The 18,201-nt window shown below is 39.8% G+C and overlaps 1 protein-coding gene across 4 annotated transcripts in view; it reads left to right on the forward strand.

Moving 5' to 3' along the window:
* The window catches only part of CRADD (CASP2 and RIPK1 domain containing adaptor with death domain), a 196,412-nt gene that overhangs the window by 46,010 nt on the left and 132,201 nt on the right, over positions 1 to 18,201 (forward strand). The window lies entirely within an intron of this gene.

An 18,201-nucleotide genomic window follows, 5' to 3' on the forward strand; every position in this document is an offset into this window, starting at 1 on the left:
GTTTCTTAGCTGTTTTGTCAGTTGGAGCAAAACAACAGCGCTGCTCACTTTTTGCAGGGTTAGAGGAAAAAGGAAGGGCTGGCAGAAGAATGGGGTGGGAAGCTAGAGGAGAGAGGAGAGGCCAAGAGTGTCAGACTGTGGGGACGAGGACCTGAAGGAGGCCACTTTGGCCTCAGGGATGGGGCCTGGAACTCTGCCTTTTTGAAGCCTGTTGACGATCTCATCCTAATTTAGCCTTTTGTGGAATCTTCCATGAGATGTGGTTGCCAACTTCAGCCTTCCTAGAGAATAGAGCCTGCTGAATCTGTTATGAAGTCTACCCAGAAGAGTTGGCAAAGCAGGCCCCCTCCTTAGAACCAGGATAACACTGACAGAAGGTGAAAGTCCGCTCCTCCTTTAAGAACACACAGTCAGTGTCTCACACCTGTTTCACCCGCACTGCACAAAAGAAAAAAAAAAAACCACCGGCCCTCAGCAAAAACTAAAACTGACGTCACTGTAACCTTTGGTTATTCTTTTTTTGTGCGTAAAGTGTCAACCTCTTGTTTTATCTTGTAAACAATGGAAATCTTATTTCTTTCCAGAAAATTACAAAAGGTAACAGGGACCAGATTCAAACAGAATAAAAATCATAAGTAACCCAGAGAGTCTGGCTTAAAAAAAGAAAAAAAGGAAAAAGAAAGAAAAAAGAACGTGTCCTCTCGGCCTTAAAACTTGTCTTAAAGGGAAATCATTTAGGTTCCTGGTGGCTTCTTTCTTCATCATACTAACTTCTGTTAGCAAAGTGTGATTTTGAAAGGATGCAGGGAGCTTGGGAAAAGAGAGCTTTATATATTTTTTGTTTTTCCCTTTCTTCTCCCAGCAAAATACAAAGGTATCTGACCGTAAAGATGCTTAAACTGAGCTATTCTGATTGACAATGGTCAGGACATGGAAGTGTGGTGCCCCGAGATGGGCAGCTGCCTGGATAAAGGACCTGGCTGGCTGTACTTTCCACCTCTCTCTCCTACACCCAAACGGGGAGATTTGAGCAGTGGTTAATGTAGCCTCTTCTCCTTTTAAAAAAATGCGTCCCCTGCTCATTTCCAACACAGATTTGAGGTTGTTACTCGCTTATCTTAACAGAACATGTGTCTTGAAAGTATTATTTAATATAGAATATAATGTTATTTAGATCTTATTAAATTATCCTGTTTTTAGGGTATGCCAATGGACTAAATTTGTCTGAACTACTGAGATTTAGATTATCTAACTTTTATTGGCATTGGAGGATTTCTGTAAAAAAAAAGCTATTGAGATTAAATATCAATATCATATAAATCTTTCTAGGAAAATATAATCGAAAGCATCAGGGCTCCTACAGTTGGTGGTTTCTGTTATCTTGGTTCACAGAGCTATGACAATGTCATTGAATTTCAAGAATTCAAAAAGATAAAAATAAAACTCATAGTTTTGAGATGGAGAAAGAGAAAGATCCTGGAAGTTGTCTTCGTTTTTAAAATAGTCATTCTCACCTTAAAAGTACAAAAACTATTTTTCATTTATTAAGAAAAAACCCTGCCAGCTTATACTCCTGAATTAATGCAAAGACCAGTATTTTATAAATAAACACTACTAATAATTGTGGAGGCTACTGTTGACAACTCTGCTTTTGATTTATTGCAAATATGCCTTCAATTTTCTTCCTCATTACCAACGACCTTCTTTAATTATAATAGGACTTTCATACAATATTTGTATTGTTTATTTTGAAGCATCTAACTTTAAAAGAAGTTTACTGATTTTTATGGCAAAAAATACAAATGTTTTTATTTTAGGATACAGACCATAAACTAAAACGTTACTGGGGGAGTTTGGCCAAAGATACAAAAATATATGGGAGGAAAAGTATACTTGCCTAATACTGTGCACATTTTTACAACAGAGCAAATGACATCTGGATTTAGAGTTTTAACTAGTAGTAACCTCATTTGTTTAGTAATGACTTTTAAAATAGAAAAAGAAAAATCTGCCGAAGCAGACCAGGCACTTACTAGATATTGAACTTGGATGAGCTGAAGTTAGTGAAGCAGGGTAATTAGAATAACTTTATCAACATCTAAATATTTCTCCTTTTCTTTAACATTTCAATTAAGTGTGAAGAAGTCCCAGAAATGAGATACCCATTAGCTACATGAAAGGAATTCGGAGGATTATAAGCTAGCCACACTTTTCTATGGCATGAATACTGCTTTTTTCTTTCTTTCTTTTTTTTTTTTTAAATAATTTGGAGGGGATTTTAAAATTTGTTAAGCTTCCCTAACGCTGTGGTTTACCACAGGTTTTGCTTTTAATAAGAAAAAAGAAAAACTTTTAAAAGAAGCTATCTGAATCAATTCATTTTTGTTTGTAGTCAGTCATTTTTGTTTGTTACTGTGATTAAAAATAAGTGGAGTATATTTCTGTGAAAACCACATTCTTAATGTCAGTACCTACCTAGAAAATATAGGAGTCATACTTGATCATTCTTAATCATTTTGAAATTCTCTGGTCATTTTTTTTAGGGGCAGCATCGACTAATAATAATTGTGTGGCTCGTTATTTATTCTTGTCAGAGTAGTTTAGTTATTTTTGTATAACTATAGGTTTTTCAAACTAGTTGGAAATGATTCTACTTGTGATTATCAAAGTATGTACATTTGGTAATTTTGTTGTATAAAATACTTAATACCTGTGCAAATCTGTTTGAGTTTCGGTTTTAAAACAGCTCTGTAGTTTGGTGAGTCCTGCAAAGAGTCCGGCTTTCTCCGTGGCCTGCCAGCCAAATAATTTTTGCAGCATTTTCCTTTGCTTTCTTATAAACATTAAAAAAATTTCCTTGCTTTTTCGTAAGTTCAACGGTTACGTTAGAAAGCACTGAAGTTGCTATGAAATTGCCCTTTAGTTTTCCATATATTAGGGAGGAATGATAGATTTTTGCATATCCCCTGTAAGTTGTTAAAACAAATACTGAGGGCTGCTATTCTCATGGAGCTGTATTTGCCCAATTACAGATGAAATGATTATGCCTGACTGTATTGCTTTAAAATGAGTTTGTTGCTTTCACGCTTAGGCAAAGATATTTAAATTTATTTTTGTTCAGTGTATCATGTAATATACTTCTCCCCCATCTTGTGCTCCCAAATTTGGGATAAGCATTGAATCCTTTCTGGGCTGCAGGTTGCTGTCTGATTTACTAGAAAGCGTGATGCATGTAAAATAGTGGCTAATGATTATGGAGTCCCACCTTAAAGGTTATCAAGAGAAAAAAGTTAAAATATCAAGGAAGGTGCTACTACAGTCAAAACCTTATTTCCTCTGTAAAACCGTGGTATCTCATAGGAAGACTTGGATCTTATTCTCAGGTACCAAAAATGTTTAAATATGAAAGTAAAGATGACATGAGACTGTAGTACATTGTTCTTAAGGCCCACTGTTCTCAAGGTGCATGGTTATTAATCTTGGTTTGAATGTATAAATTATATAAGATTAATTTGCAGATAGGGTCGATGGAGGTTAGTACATGGGGTTTTAGAATGAGGAAGCTGATAAGGTATTACTCATCAGCCTTTCTGCTTCCGTTTTTGACGCTTTGGAAATGCTGTTAGTTTTACTTTTCTGTGTTCTTAAAGCTGTGGTCAAAGTAAGTAGGCTTAGAGATAAAACTTACATTATTTTCTCCTTTGTAAAATAAGGGGGCTGGACCGTGCTCTTCCTAGGCAGTTTCCAGAGATGTGAATCTCTGGATTCTGAACTCTCACTACTCTTTCGGAGCTCTACCTTTCTACTCTGCACGCCCTGCTTTTTGTTATCTGATTTGCAAGTCAATGTTATGGAAAGTCTCTATTGTAATGCAGACAGCCTCAGCTTCAGGTCTCAGCAGATATCAACAACCCAAACCCGCTATTCAAACCACCTCGGAAAGAAAAATCGTTTTAAAAGATGGCAAACTTTGCTTTCATGTTCACCCAAAACGAAGTTCTCGAGCAGCATCTGGCTGTGCAGAGTAATCCAATCTATTTTAACGCAAAGATTTTCCAAGAAGGCAGGAAACAGTCAAGGGGAAGGCTTTCAGGCATCTGCTGTTTCGTTTCCAGATCCCTTGTGTTAATTTAATGTTTCTAGGGAACCAGGCTCTTTCTTTTTTCTCAGAATCCCTTCTCTAGGAACTGGTGAGTGCGGTGGCGCTGTGCGAATAGCAGATAAAGCAGAGAGCTTGGCTGGGGCGCTCCGCGGTCCTTTGCAGCGTGGTCATCCCGCCACCCCGGGGGCGCCCTGGGTGTGATCTGTGGGTGACTCGGCAGTTTCCCTTCGTTCCTTGCATCTTACGCAAAGGCGGCGCCCGGAGTGACAGAGGTATACTTGAAAGACGTGTTTACTTGCATTTGTCCAATTTGGCCTTAGTGAAAGGTAGCTAGGAAGCGACTGGCTCTTCCTCGCTCTACCAAAACCAGGGAAACTCAGCCAATCTCCAGGAAACAAACCAAACCAAACACAAACCTGAGTGAAGTGTGAATCTTGCATTAAACACTTGGATTTGTGTTCGTGAAGAGAATCCCGGGAAAATTGGCGTTCCTTTCAACAGCCTGCTGCCCATCCTCGGTAAATTAGCAATCACAGGTTGCCGGGAAATTTCTTGTCCTTGTGTGATGAGCAGGTTCGGCAGATTTTGTTTTGAAGGGGCAGACTGTGCTAGTGGAGTCAGGTGTTTGTGCGGCGCCAGAATATTAACACCTTGTGTTCCGGGGCCCTTATCTTCCGGGCAGGGACTCTTTCCCATTCTCGTCTCCCACTTCAGAACCAGAAGGATGCATCCAAACGTCGCCTTTGAAAAGGAATTCTGTAGAATCAAAAACAAAAAAAGGCTGTCCTTCAAAATAGTTTCGTTTTTGGATATTCGTATCTGCCTAGAAACTTAGAATGCTAGTAATTCATGTTGCTGTGAGAATTGCCCTGGTACCTAATGTTAAAGTTTAATGTGTTCACATGTAACTTACCTAGTACTCCGATAATGCCAGTATTCGTATAGCAGCCAATCTAACTGTGTTACTAAGTTGTTGGAATCACAGAATTTGAGTTCGAATGGAGTGTAGAGGTCATTTAGGCCAATTTTTAAATGGAATTGTAAGAATCTCTTTTATAACATTTCTGACCACTTTTTGAGGCATTCCATTCTGTTGCTGGAGAGCTGTAATTATTAAAATGTTATTCCTTTTATTAAATTGAATTCTCTCCTTGGTTCTTGTTCTCCTTTAAATAATAAAAGCCTAAACACCTTTTTTTCATATATTTTAGTGAGTGTGGTATATACTTGAAGATCATGATAAGACAAGAGATTAGCTTCATAGTAATGATAACCACATTTTGGGCTCCAAATTCTTGCTTTGTGCCTTATGAATCTTCTTTTGAACTGCTTAGAAACAACGGCAGAACTTCCCATTTCAAGGTAGTACTTGAGATTAAGCAATAAAATGATATATTGGCAACACTTTTCATTTTAAAAATCCCTTTGATTTGATACTTATATCCTAATTTTCTGTTATGGTCGTTTTTGGTTTACTTTTAGTTTTCTATGGAATGTTCTGTGCTTTAGCCGAAATCATTAAATAAAGATAAATAAGTTTACTAGACTCAGAAATGTGCATCTTTTGGCTCTTTTTTGCTTTACCTCTGTACTAGTTTTCTATTGCTGCTATAACAAATCACCACAAAGTTAGTAGCTTACAACAAAACCCATTTATTATCTCACCTTCCTATGGGTCTGAGCTTTGGGCACAGTATGGCTCTTCTGGGTTCTCTGTTCATGTCCTCACAAGGCCCCATGTCAAGCTATCAGCAGGTCTGGACTCTTACCTGTAGGTCCTGGGGGAGAATTCAGTTCCATGTGGTTGTAGGACTGATGTCCCATTTCCTTGCTAGCTGGTCTTCCTCAGCTCCACATTCCTTAACTCATACTCCACCACCCCCCATCTTCAGAGTCAATAATAGTGTGTGGAATCCTTTTGCTTTGAATATCTCTGCCTTCCCCTTCTGTTTCGTTCCTATGCTTTTAAAGGACTCATGCAATTCCATTGGGCCCACCTGGATAAAGTCAAATAATTAGTAACCTTAATTACCCAGCAAATTCTTTTCACAGCAGTACCTGACTTAGTGCTTGATTTATGACTGTGGGGATGGGAATCTTGGGGGCACATCTTTAGAATTCTGCTTACCATATCCTTCTAGGTACAGCTTTCCTGGGATGGTTATAGTCATAATCCAACATTTTAAAGAGATTTTAAGCATCTTAATTCTCAAAATTTTGCAAAGTGAAATTAGACCTGAAAAAGTCAGGTAGCATTAAATATTACTTACAAAGAATTTTTAGAGGTTTAATAAAACAATAAATGCTTTTTTTAAAAAAATTCAAACTTCTATGTTGCAAAACCTTTCCCAGTCTTCTTGTTTTGGGCATTGTATTAAGATAGCATCAGATAGAAGTCAGTTTGTAGTACCAATACTATATATACTACTAATAATTGCATTTAAGAAAGATTGGTTTTCCTCTGCAGTCTCATTTCAGCCTTGGAGAGTTTTTGATATATTCAAATAGAATTCTACTAGAATCCAATTTTGGCTAAGAAACCGGGTCCCATGACCTAGCTGCCACTTACTCATACCTAAAATGTGCTTGAATATGCAACTTCCTAATTGTAGGGCACATGTAAACCCCCTCCTCACTTTTTGTAGAGCTGCATAGTTCTTACAGCTTGGGGTCAGGGGAGTGCAGGCTTACATTATGCATCCTAATTTACTATTTATGAATCCTGATTACCATTCGTTATTTAAATTCTAATTTTTCCTTTCAGAGGTTTTAACTAGACAACTGTTCAGAAGTACGGATTATACATGGGGAAATTCTAGTGCTTTAGAGCTACTGAAAAGAAAAGGCTGATCATCAGATGTAGCAGTAAAACAGAAAGTGTTGGCTCTTGGGGAGTTTTGTGAATACGCTTTAGGACTTTGTCACCTTCTTCCAGCAACTCCAGCGAGTAGGGGGCCTGGTGCAAGAAGTGGTGATCTGCCAGTTTCAGGCTCAGACGTGGTGCTGTGAGACATAACTGATGGTCTGGAGATACAGGGCAGAGGGATAGGCAGCATGTATGCTGAGACTTGAAACTCGTGCCTCCTTAGCCCTCGGGGTGAGGTGATGATCAAATCACAACCACACATCTCGGGTGACTATATATTTGAAACACGCAATTTAGCTAAGGTGCTTCTTTTGCTTTCCCTGATTTATGATTATTTTCATGTAATGAATGATGGTCATGGGCATTCTGATATAGAAGGTTTTAATTAGGGCTCAGGATCTGTGCAATTAATCAAGCAAAATGATTTAGAGTTCTGTTATTACTGAAGTCTTTTCAGCTGGAATTAAGTGGATCCACACCAGTGCATTATTAAGCATACAGTTACTTATTGGTTTATTTATCTGGACTCCACCTTATTATAAAAAGATTTTGAGGAAATTTACACATACATACATACCCACCACCACCACCACATAAAATAAGTAGATGAAGAAATTAGGCAAAAGGAAAATAAATTAGGAGAAAAATAACAAGGCTGCTTTGGGTAGGTTTAATGCAAAGAAAATATAGTATAAAATTCTATACAGGTGCTAGAACTAGGCTATAAATTTGGCTCTGATTTTTTTTCTAGCAGCCAAAACAAAATGGCAGCAAAGTAATCAGCTATAGGATTCATCACATTCATAAAATGATTATAAGAAGATTGGAATTTTCCTTTGAACTCATCTTGTGTTGAAAGGGACATTTTATGCTTTCCTTCTGCTAGAAAGGTTAGCTTTGAATTGCAATTAAACTTATAAAAACATAATTTTGGCAGAAATAAGAATGAACAGAATGGCAGAATGGGAGCAGTTAGCAGGATTTCTAGTATTCCCTCTCTTTTTCTTGGTTCATGTTCTAATGTTCCAGTGCTCTCCTCAGTGCACAGAGAGGTCCAAGAAGATTAGCCGTTCTTTTTGGAAGCTGAAGGCTTCCCTGAAGATTCTGTGAGAATGGGAAGCAGAATCTGATTTTTTTTTTTTTTTTCAGAATGGAAACCTTTTATCATGAAGAATTTTTTCTTTATTGTATACTTTTATATAGTTTCCAACCCATGAATTAGTGGTGTTCCAAAAGTTCATTTTTAAGTTGCTTGTTTGAAATTAAGAATATATTTTCCCAAAGAAATGATGTTGTCTGCGACCTAATTTCAGACTTGCAATGAACCCAGGGTTCAAGGAGGTTAAATCTGAATAAATACAGGTCTTCAATTCTGTATTCAAAACCTTTGAGGCCAGATTTGCTGACTTTGAGTTTTGTTTTGTTTTGTATTTTGAGAAGGATAATATTGTGCGTATACCCGTTATTACGTCGCACTGCAGTGTGGTCTGGAGCAGGATCCTATAATCAAACACATTAATACTTCTGCAGTGAAACTGATGAATATTCACACTCAGTGGGATAAATAAAAACTATAAATAGCCTCGTGTCAGTTCAGGTCGGGTTTTGTCTCCAAATGAATTCAGGCCAAATGAGTTCAGGTCAGGTCAGGTTTTGCTGCCAAATGAGTTATGAAAAAACTTCTGGTTTTCAGAGCGTTTTGGATTTCAGATTAGTGTATCTCTATTATACATTTTTTAAATAAAAAAGCCACTGGTATTATAAACTCTAACCACAATGTAATGTTCTTTTATGGAAAAATGTGTTGAATTCCAATTAGGAAAACCAGAAAGCCATCACTATATTGCAGCCGTACAGCAAGAATGAAGTGTTTCCATTAGGCAGGACTCAGAGCAGAAATGCCCTCCTATGTAACCCAGGAGAGGGCACTTGTCAGGCAGCTGCTAGTGAAGGTTCAAGATCCAGGGCAGGGGACTGGTAAGAAGTATGAGAGAAGGGAGGTGGGAGAACAAGGTGGGACTTCCCCTTCTATTATTCATTTCTTCCCCCCCCTTAACTCTTCCTTTCCTGTTAATGCAGGGAGCCCGACAGTGATATGAGGCGTGGCATTTCCCTCCCCTCCACTCCCACCCTTTCCCCAAAACTGCCTATAAAGACACCAAATGGTGTCAGAAATAATAAAGCTTCTAAAGGTAGTTAAACTTATGTGTAGATCTTGCCTCTGCCACCCTCTAGCTGTGTGACCTTAGGTGGTTTGCTCAACTTGTGAAATAAAACAAAGAAAAAATCCGATCTGCTTCCTAGGGTGGTTGAGAAGACATTAGGTTCTGAAGTCAGTGTGCTGTTATGTGCAAGTGCCTCACACAGAATGGAGCTCAATAAACGGTGGCATCCTTCACCGTTGTGGTCCCCTCACATATCTTCTGGTAATTCTTTCCTTCTCCCCCTGAACATTGGCTGAGAAGCAGGGAGCCAGGACCCAGTGGAGATGCAGTGTATCTGTGAGCAGGAGGGGACAAGCTTCTCAGGTGATGAGTATGGCGGTTGTGATGGAGAAGTGCTCTGCAAAGGCACGAAGGCCCCAAAGTGTAGGCATTTGTATCTGGCTCAACCAAGGCATCCAGTCCCTCTTTAGGGTCTGATCTAGGCTTGGTAAACCCTCAGACTGGGAAGTTTCTGGAAGAAAAAATCATCTGCAGGCTCTTGTGGGAGTTAGGCTGGAACCAGTTATCTTTGGAGTTTACCTGAAAGCTGTTTGCAGCCATGAGGGTTGATATTGCCCCATGGGCCAGGCTCAACAGGAGTAGAAATAAGACTTTCAAGAAGCCACTAGAAATTTCACAGCTATTCTAGGGCTTTGACACGGGCGCTGCTTGGTGGCACTCTAGCTCTTCATATTGATTACATGAATTCTTTCAATGATATTATGTGCTTAGTTAATGCCAGGTACTGTTCTGGGTATATAATGGTTAATGACATAGGCAAGATCCCTGCTGTCACGGAAACAGATGAGGGTACTATGTTAGCAAAGAGTAAGACGTGAGTGGGTGGGTGGGTGAGTTGGGGTGGTTAGGGAAGGTCTGTTTGAGGAGGTGACATTGAAGCTGAGACCTGAAGGATGGGTTGGAGGTAGCCATGCCAGGAGCATCCTCGATAGAGGGCCAGCAAGTTCAAAGGTCCTAAGATGGGGAGGAGCTGGTGTGTCCTAGGACCTTTCAGAAGCCAGGTTGGAGCTTCATGAGCAAAGGGGCAAGGATCCGGGGTAGAGGGAAAGGCAGGCTGGGCTAGACCTTGCTGAACCTTGTATGCTCTGGACAGCAATATGAATTTCATTCAGAGAACAGGAAACCCCTGAAGGTTTTTAAGCAGGGGAGGAACATGGTTTGCATAAGTTCACTTGGCCTCTCAAGTGCATGTCATGCGATATTAAAAACTAGGCTAGGCTCCTTTGGGAATATTCCAGTGTTTCCCTTGTTTTTAACTCAAATGTGAAAACTTTGAAGTCACTTGTTTCTCTTTAGTTTTTAGATTTTCTCTTCAAATCCAATTAACTGTCATCATATATTTAGCTTTTTGGTTAAAGAATGCATAAGCGGTCACCTCTGTAATATTGAGCAAGTCTCCTGTTACCTGGTTTTTGTTTCCTACTATGGCTTTTGTCTGTTTATCTTCCAGCATACCCATCCTTTGCTGCCAGCATTGACATGCTTTCTCTTTTAATCCTTTCTCTTTTCCTCCCTTGGTTTTGCAGTTGTGATAGACTTTTTGTGTTTGTCCATTTCTTGCAGGACTGTTGAGGCATTCTCTCTTGGCTATACTGATTTCCTTTAAAGCACTCTATTCAATATAACAAACCTAACACAGCTTCTTGTACACAGTAGGTACTCAGTAAAGTTTTGTTATGTGAATGAATAAACAGCAAGATCTGCTGGGCTTTTGTGATGAACCTGAAGATGAATAGGTCCTGTTTATGCCCTTAAGCAGGCCACTTCAGGATCTAAAGTCAGTGTTTGTCATAGGACACTAATAAAGGGACGTAAGTACAGTGTGGAAAGGAACTTTGGAGGATGAATTTGACCCTGAACCTCAGATCCAGCCTCTGTTCTGGCTTTTTATTTAGGTGGATTTTTCAGGGAGAGAAGTATAGTTGTTATTATTATGGACAACTGAATCAGGATTTTATGGACATTAAGAAAAATGTTCTGAAATTTGGTAATAAGATGTTAAGACGGAGATACAGCCTTTCAGAGTCATTGTCTAATAAGACCTAAGAGTCATCTGATTCTCTAGAGAATGTAACTTTGTTTTACTTACTATTTGCTATTAATTAGTCCTCAGACTCTATTAAAGTTAGAACTTACAGAAAATTGTTATGATGCAAATGACTTCTTGCAAGTAGAGAAGATAACCCCAAAGGTTATATTTTATTGCCCTATAGAATATTAACTAGTGTTGTATGTAATTTAGCAATCTTGTTCCAGTATTCTTTTTTTTTAATTTACTGTATCAGTTTCTTTACCACCTTGCTATTTTCCTCATTATGAGTTACGTAAGTCTTTGACATATGTATATTTGTATATGTATAATATACTCACTGTATATTTGTATGTGAATTATATTCCTAACCTTTTAAAAACTGTATTTTGACATTCATACTCAGTAAAGTCCTTAGACATGAATGTGCAAGTCACTATCCAAATTTCCTCATTTTATGCTACCATGTAATTCCTGAGTGGAAACATCATGGATGTCACAATAAAGGGCCTTATAGTATGAGGTAGAGGTAAAAATTTTACTTACAGAAAACCTGTACTTTTAGAGGGCATCTGTCCCTGTACTATTTACCATGCTCTTTCTTGTATGGTGGCAAAAGTAAATAAGTAAACTTGAGAGACATTCCACAAATACAAATCTTGCTTTTTTTTTTTGCTTTAAAAAAAAGCATGAACATCATTATAGGAAAAAGTAGATTCTGAAATTTTTTAAAAAAATTATTGTTTTTATTTATTTATTTTTGGCTGTGTTGGGTCTTCATTGCTGCGTGCGGGCTTTCTCTAGTTGCAGCGAGCGGGAGCTACTCTTTGTTGTGGTACGCGGGCTTCTCTTTGTGGTGGCTTCTCTTGTTACAGAGCACGGGCTGTAGGTGTGTGGGCTTCAGTAGCTGTGGCACGTGGGCTCAGTAGTTGTGGCTCATGGGCTCTAGAATGCAGGCTCAGTAGCTGTGGCACACGGGCTTAGTTGCTCTGCGACATGTGGGATCTTCCTGGACCAGGGCTTGAACGCGTGTCCCCTGCATTGGCAGGCGAATTCTTAACCATTGTGCCACCAGGGAAGCCCGATTCTGAAGTACTTACCATAAAGAATCACTAGACCAATAGCGTAGTTAGTCACGAAGTACAGATCACAAAAATCTCACCAATCACGTTTGAAAGTTCAGCCCTGGATGGTGTTTATTTCCTCAAAGATACTTCACCTGCAGCAAGGGCAGCCTGTCAACAGCTGATGCCATGTTTATAGCCTTTTGGTCTAAACTGGAAGTTCAGTTAAAGTCACTATGAGCTGAACCTACATTAATATGTATTCTGCCCCATTAGAAACTGTTAAGAAAGGGAAGATTAATACTGTATTTAAACAGATGACACATTAAGAGAAGAACTAAGGAAATAAAACATTCATTTATTACCTTTTGGTAAATTATTATTTTTCCATCACTGCTTAAAGGAATCCTAGTAGTGACCTCAGTCAGGGTTTTAGTATAATGCTTTACACACTTGACTCAGTCTTTATCTTTGCTCCTCTCAGGATAGCTCTGGAGTTTGAATCTCCTTTTCAGAGCTTCGTTCTCAACTTCAGCAGTTTATTTATACTGTAGTCACTTAAGGGTGTTTATATACCTGCTTTGATAGGGACCGTCCTGTTTTATGCTTCTTTTCTCAACATGATTCTCAGTAGGGCTGCTTTTACTCTCAGAAGTGTCCATGTTTTTCATGATAAATTATATGGCCACACTTCTTTGCCCTGGCTAGATGTGGTTAAAGGCTTTTTAGCCCCAATCTTGTCTGCCGCCTTTTGTCTCTCTGCCCTTTTTTTCCTTCTCTACATGTGGCAGGAGCCAAAAAAACATAAGAGTAACAGCCAGATGAATGTGTTTCTTCAGTCCTTTCTGCTATCATTTTCCCCCTTTTATAAAGAACAGCCTCGTTTATTTATTCGTATGTCATACTAGCTTGTATTTATTGAGCTCTTGCTGTGCTCCTGACACTGCTCTTTACTAGGATTAACTCAGTTCTCACAACAGTCGTATGAAATACATACTATTCTTATCCCCACTTTACAAGACTGGGTAGATGAATAACTCGTCTTGGGTCACACAGTATGGAGCATACCTTTGAACCTGGTTAGTCTGACTTCAGAGTCCATGCTATTGACTACCAGTATATAAGAATTGTTTATTCAAGTGTATGCAGTTGCTGGTCTTAGTATGAATTGATAGCTAACATCTAATGCTTCATTTCAGCGAGCAACCTAACAATATAAAGTTTTACATTAGTAATCTATTGCTGCATAACAAATCACCCCTAGATCTAGCAGCTTAAAACAGTGAGCATATATTATCTCATACAGTTTCTTTTGGTCAGGGATTTGAGAGTTCCTTAGCTGAATAGCTCTGGCTTGGTGTCTCTGATGACATCTCAAGATGTCAGCTGGGACCAGAGTCATTCTTGCATGGCACTGCTGCTTCCAAGATGGTGCACTCATGTGGTATAAGTGCTTAGCATTATGCTTTTTGATGGTGATGTAAGCACCTGGCTTTAAGCTTTAGATTGCTGAGGCATCCATTTCAAAGACATCCATCTTGAATAAATATATTGCCAGCTGTATAGCACTGCTGCTATTAGCAGAACAATGAGATAAGGAACTGGCTGCCTCCACCCATGAAGTTCCCCTTTTATCTGGGTAACCTAGATAACTGACCACCTGAGTGACCCTGCTTCTCCTTTCCCGTGCCCTAATGCTTTACATTTGCCAATAAAGAGTGAACCCGTGAAACCCTAGGCACCCCACCCTCAGACCCTAATAAAGGCAGAGCCCCAGGTCTTTACTTCCTTCTTCTCTCTCTACCCATGACCTCGCTGTGTTGTTACCCTTGGACATGCTGTGTGCCCTCCAGGACTTGTGAGTGATAAATCTTGTTTTTCAAAGTTCCCTCATGAATTGCTGAAGTGCATCTTGAGATCATAATAAGCACCACAAGGGCTGGACCAGCCACAACACTGGCTTCAATCAGGAAGATGTCCGTGGGGCCTCCTCACAAGTCATACAGACCTAGGTGATGCCGTAGGTATTCCTAGCCATAGCATCGCTATTGAGAGGCTGAGGCTGACACAGCTCACATGGTGTTGGTTGTTGGCAGGTCTCACTTCCTTCCCATTTGGGCTTCTCCCTCAGCTGCTTGAGTGTCCTCACAGTGTGGAGGCCAGCTTCCCCCAGAGCGAATAAGCCTGGAGAACAAGGTGGAAGCCAAAATATCTTTTTTTTTTTTTTTTTTTTTTTTTTCAAAATATCTTTTAAAACTTAGTCTAGGGGCTTCCCTGGTGGCGCAGTGGTTGTGAGTCCACCTGCCAAAGCAGGGGACACGGGTTTGTGCCCCGGTCCGGGAGGATCCCACATGCTGCGGAGCGGCTGGGCCCGTGAGCCATGGCCGCTGAGCCTGCACGTCCGGAGCCTGTGCTCCGCAACGGGAGAGGCCACAATGGTGAGAGGCCCGCGTACCGCAAAAACAACAAACAAAAAAAACTTAGTCTAGGAAGTCACATTTCCCTGTCATTTTTGTGGTATCCTATTGGTTCCCTGGGTCAGGGAGGGGGGTGGGAGAGCTACACAGGGTGAATACTAGGAGGAAAGAATCACTGGGTCATTTTGCAGGCTGGATCTTACAAAAGGGCTGATATATTTTAAAGCAAACAATTTTAAAAATTATTTTTCATATTCTTTTCCATTATGGTTTCTTACAGGGTATTGAATATAGTTCCCTGTGCTATACAATAAGACCTTGTTGTTTATCCATCCTATATATATTAGTTTGCATCTGCTAATCCCAAACCCCTAATCCAACCCTCTCCCACCCCCTCTCCCCCTTGGCAACCACAAGTCTATTCTCTATATCTGTGAGTTTGTTTCTGTTTCATAGATAAGTTCATTTGTGTCATATTTTAGACATATAAGTGATATGGTATTTGTCTTTCTCTTTCTGACTTCTTCACTTAGTATGATAATCTCTAGTTCCATCCATGTAGCTGCAAATGGCATTTTTCATTCTTTTTTTATGGCTGAGTAGTATTCCATTGTATATATATACACTACATTTTCTTTATCCATTCATCTGTAGGTGAACATTTCGGTTGTTTCCATGTCTTGGCTATTGTAAATAGTGCTGCTATAAACATAGGGGTGCACGTATGGTGCATGTATCTTTTCAAATTATGGTTTTATCTGGATATATGCCCAGGAGTAGGATTGCTGGATCATGTGGCAACTCTATTTTTAGTTTTTCGAGGAATCTCCATACTGTTTTCCATAGTGGCTGCACCAATTTACATACCCACCAACAGTATGGGAGCGTTCGCTTTTCTCCACAACCTCTCCAGCATTCGTTATTTGTAGGCTTTTTAATGCTGGCTATTCTGACCAGTGTGAGGTTGTACCTCATTGTAGTTTTGATTTGCATTCCTCTAATAATTAACAGTGTTGAGCCTATTTTCATGTGCCTATTGGACATCTGTATGTCTTCTTTGGAGAAATGTCTGTTTAGGTCTTCTGCCCATTTTTTGATTTTTTTTTTTGTTACTGAGTTGTATGAGCTGTTTTTATTTATTTTTTTGTTAAACTTTATTTATTTTTATTTATTTATTTTTGGCTGTGTTGGGTTTTTGTTGCTGCGTGGGCTTTCTCTAGTTGTGGTGAGTGGGGGCTACTCTTCGTTGCAGTGCTCAGTAGTTGTGGCTTGTGGGCTCTAGAACGCAGCTCGGTAGTTGTGGCACACAGGCTTAGTTGCTCCGCAGCATGTGGGATCTTCACACACCAGGGCTGGAACCCGTGTCCCCTGCACTGGCAGGTGGATTCTTAACCACTGCGCCACCAGGGAAGCCCTGAGCTGTTTTTATATTTTGGGAATTAAGCTCTTGTTGGTCTCATTGTTTGCAGATATTTTCTCCCAGTCCATAGGTTTGTCTTTTCGTTTTGTCTGTGGTTTCCTTTGTTGTGCAAAAGCTTATAAGTTTGATTAGGTCCCATTTGTTTATTTTTGCTTTTATTTCTATTGCCTTGGCAGACTGACCTAAGAAAACATTGGTACGATTTCTGTCAGAGAACGTTTTGCCTATGTTCTCTTCTAGGAGTTATATGGTGTCGTGTCTTATGTTTAAGTCTTTAAGCCATTTTGAGTTTATTTTTTTTTTATTTATTTATTTATTTTTTGCGGTACGAGGGCCTCTCACTGTTGTGGCCTCTCCCGTTGCAGAGCACAGGCTCCGGACGCGCAGGCTCAGCGGCCATGGTTCACGGGCCCAGCCGCTCCACGGTATGTGGGATCTTCCTGGACTGGGGCACGAACCCCTTGTCCCCTGCATTGGCAGGCGGACTCTCAACCACTGCGCCACCAGGGAAGCCCTTGAGTTTATTTTTGTGTGTGGTGTAAGGGTGTGTTCTAACTTCATTGATTTACATGCAGCTGTCCAGCTTCCCCAGCACCACTTGCTGAAGAGACTGTCTTTTCTCCATTGTGTATTCTTGCCTCCTTTGTCAAAGATTAATTGACCATAGGTGTATGGGTTTATTTCTGGGCTCTCTATTCTGTTCCATTGATCCATATGTCTGTTTTTGTGCCAGTACCATGCTGTTTTGATTACTGTAGCTTTGTGGTATTGTCTGAAGTCTGGGAGGGTTATGCCTCCTGCTTTGTTCTTTTTCCTCAGGGTTGCTTTGGCAATTTGGGTCTTTTGTGGTTCCATGTAAATTTTAGGATTGTTTGTTCTAGTTCTGTGAAAAATGTCATAGATAATTTTATAGGGATTGCATTAAATCTACAGATTGCTTTGGGTAGTATAGCCATTTTAACAATATTAATTCTTCCAGTCCAAGAGCATGGAATAGCTTTACATTTCTTTGAATCATCTTCAGTTTCCTTTATTAATGTTTATAGTTCTTAGCATATAAGTCTTTCACTTCCCTGGTCAGGTTTACTCCTAGGTATTTTTTTTTTTTTTGGCACAACTTTAAAAGGAATTTTTTTTTAACTTTCCCTTTCTGATATTTCATTGTTAGTATAAGGTAATGCAACTGATTTCTAAAGCAAACAATTTTTTCTTTTTAAGATGTTGGGGGTAGGAGTTTATTAATTAATTAATTTATTTTTGCTGTGTTGGGTCTTCGTTTCTGTGTGAGGGCTTTCTCTAGTTGTGGCAAGCGGGGGCCACTCTTCATCGCGGTGTGTGGGCCTCTCACTATCGCGGCCTCTCTTGTTGCGAAGCACAGGCTCCAGACGCTCAGGCTCAGTAGTTGTGGCTCACGGGCCTAGTTGCTCCGCGGCATGTGGGATCCTCCCAGACCAGGGCTCGAACCCGTGTCCCCTGTATTAGCAGGCGTATTCTCAACCACTGCGCCACCAGGGCAGCCCTAAAGCAAACAATTTTTAAGGCTTAACATTTTAAAACCTAAAACTTAGATTCTTTTACCCGCAAATTAACAGTAACTTTTTTTTTAAGTATACCCATATCTAGTTGTTTTTCTCAGTTTTCTACTGATACTAGAATATTTTTGTATTCGTATAAAAACTGCAGTTACTAGTAATCCTTTGGTACAGACTGAACTCAGAAGTTCTGTCCAAAACTGTGTGGTGACAAAGGGGCAGCTCCTGAAAACCTGATAACAATAAACAGAGTGCACATAGGCACCTAACTCTGAAGAAAGTAGTGAGGAAACAGGAAATAAGATAGTTTTTTGCCTTCAGAGGTTTGAGGTGAAGTGGCAGGCAAGTAACTGCCAGCAGTGTACTTGAGGGAGCCTTGAAAGCATGTTTACTTGCCAAGGGTGGGCCATGAATGTTTTCCTGGATACTTGTTCCCTCTGAACTCCAGTGGAGGGTAAAGTAGAGTCTTTGCTGAAGGTTTCCAGGTAGGATTCCAAAGTACAGTTAGCATTAAAGATTGGGGATGGTGACCATCTAGCTTACTCA

Source organism: Delphinus delphis, chromosome 11 (assembly GCF_949987515.2).
Source record: "Delphinus delphis chromosome 11, mDelDel1.2, whole genome shotgun sequence".
NCBI classification, from domain to species: domain Eukaryota; kingdom Metazoa; phylum Chordata; class Mammalia; order Artiodactyla; family Delphinidae; genus Delphinus; species Delphinus delphis.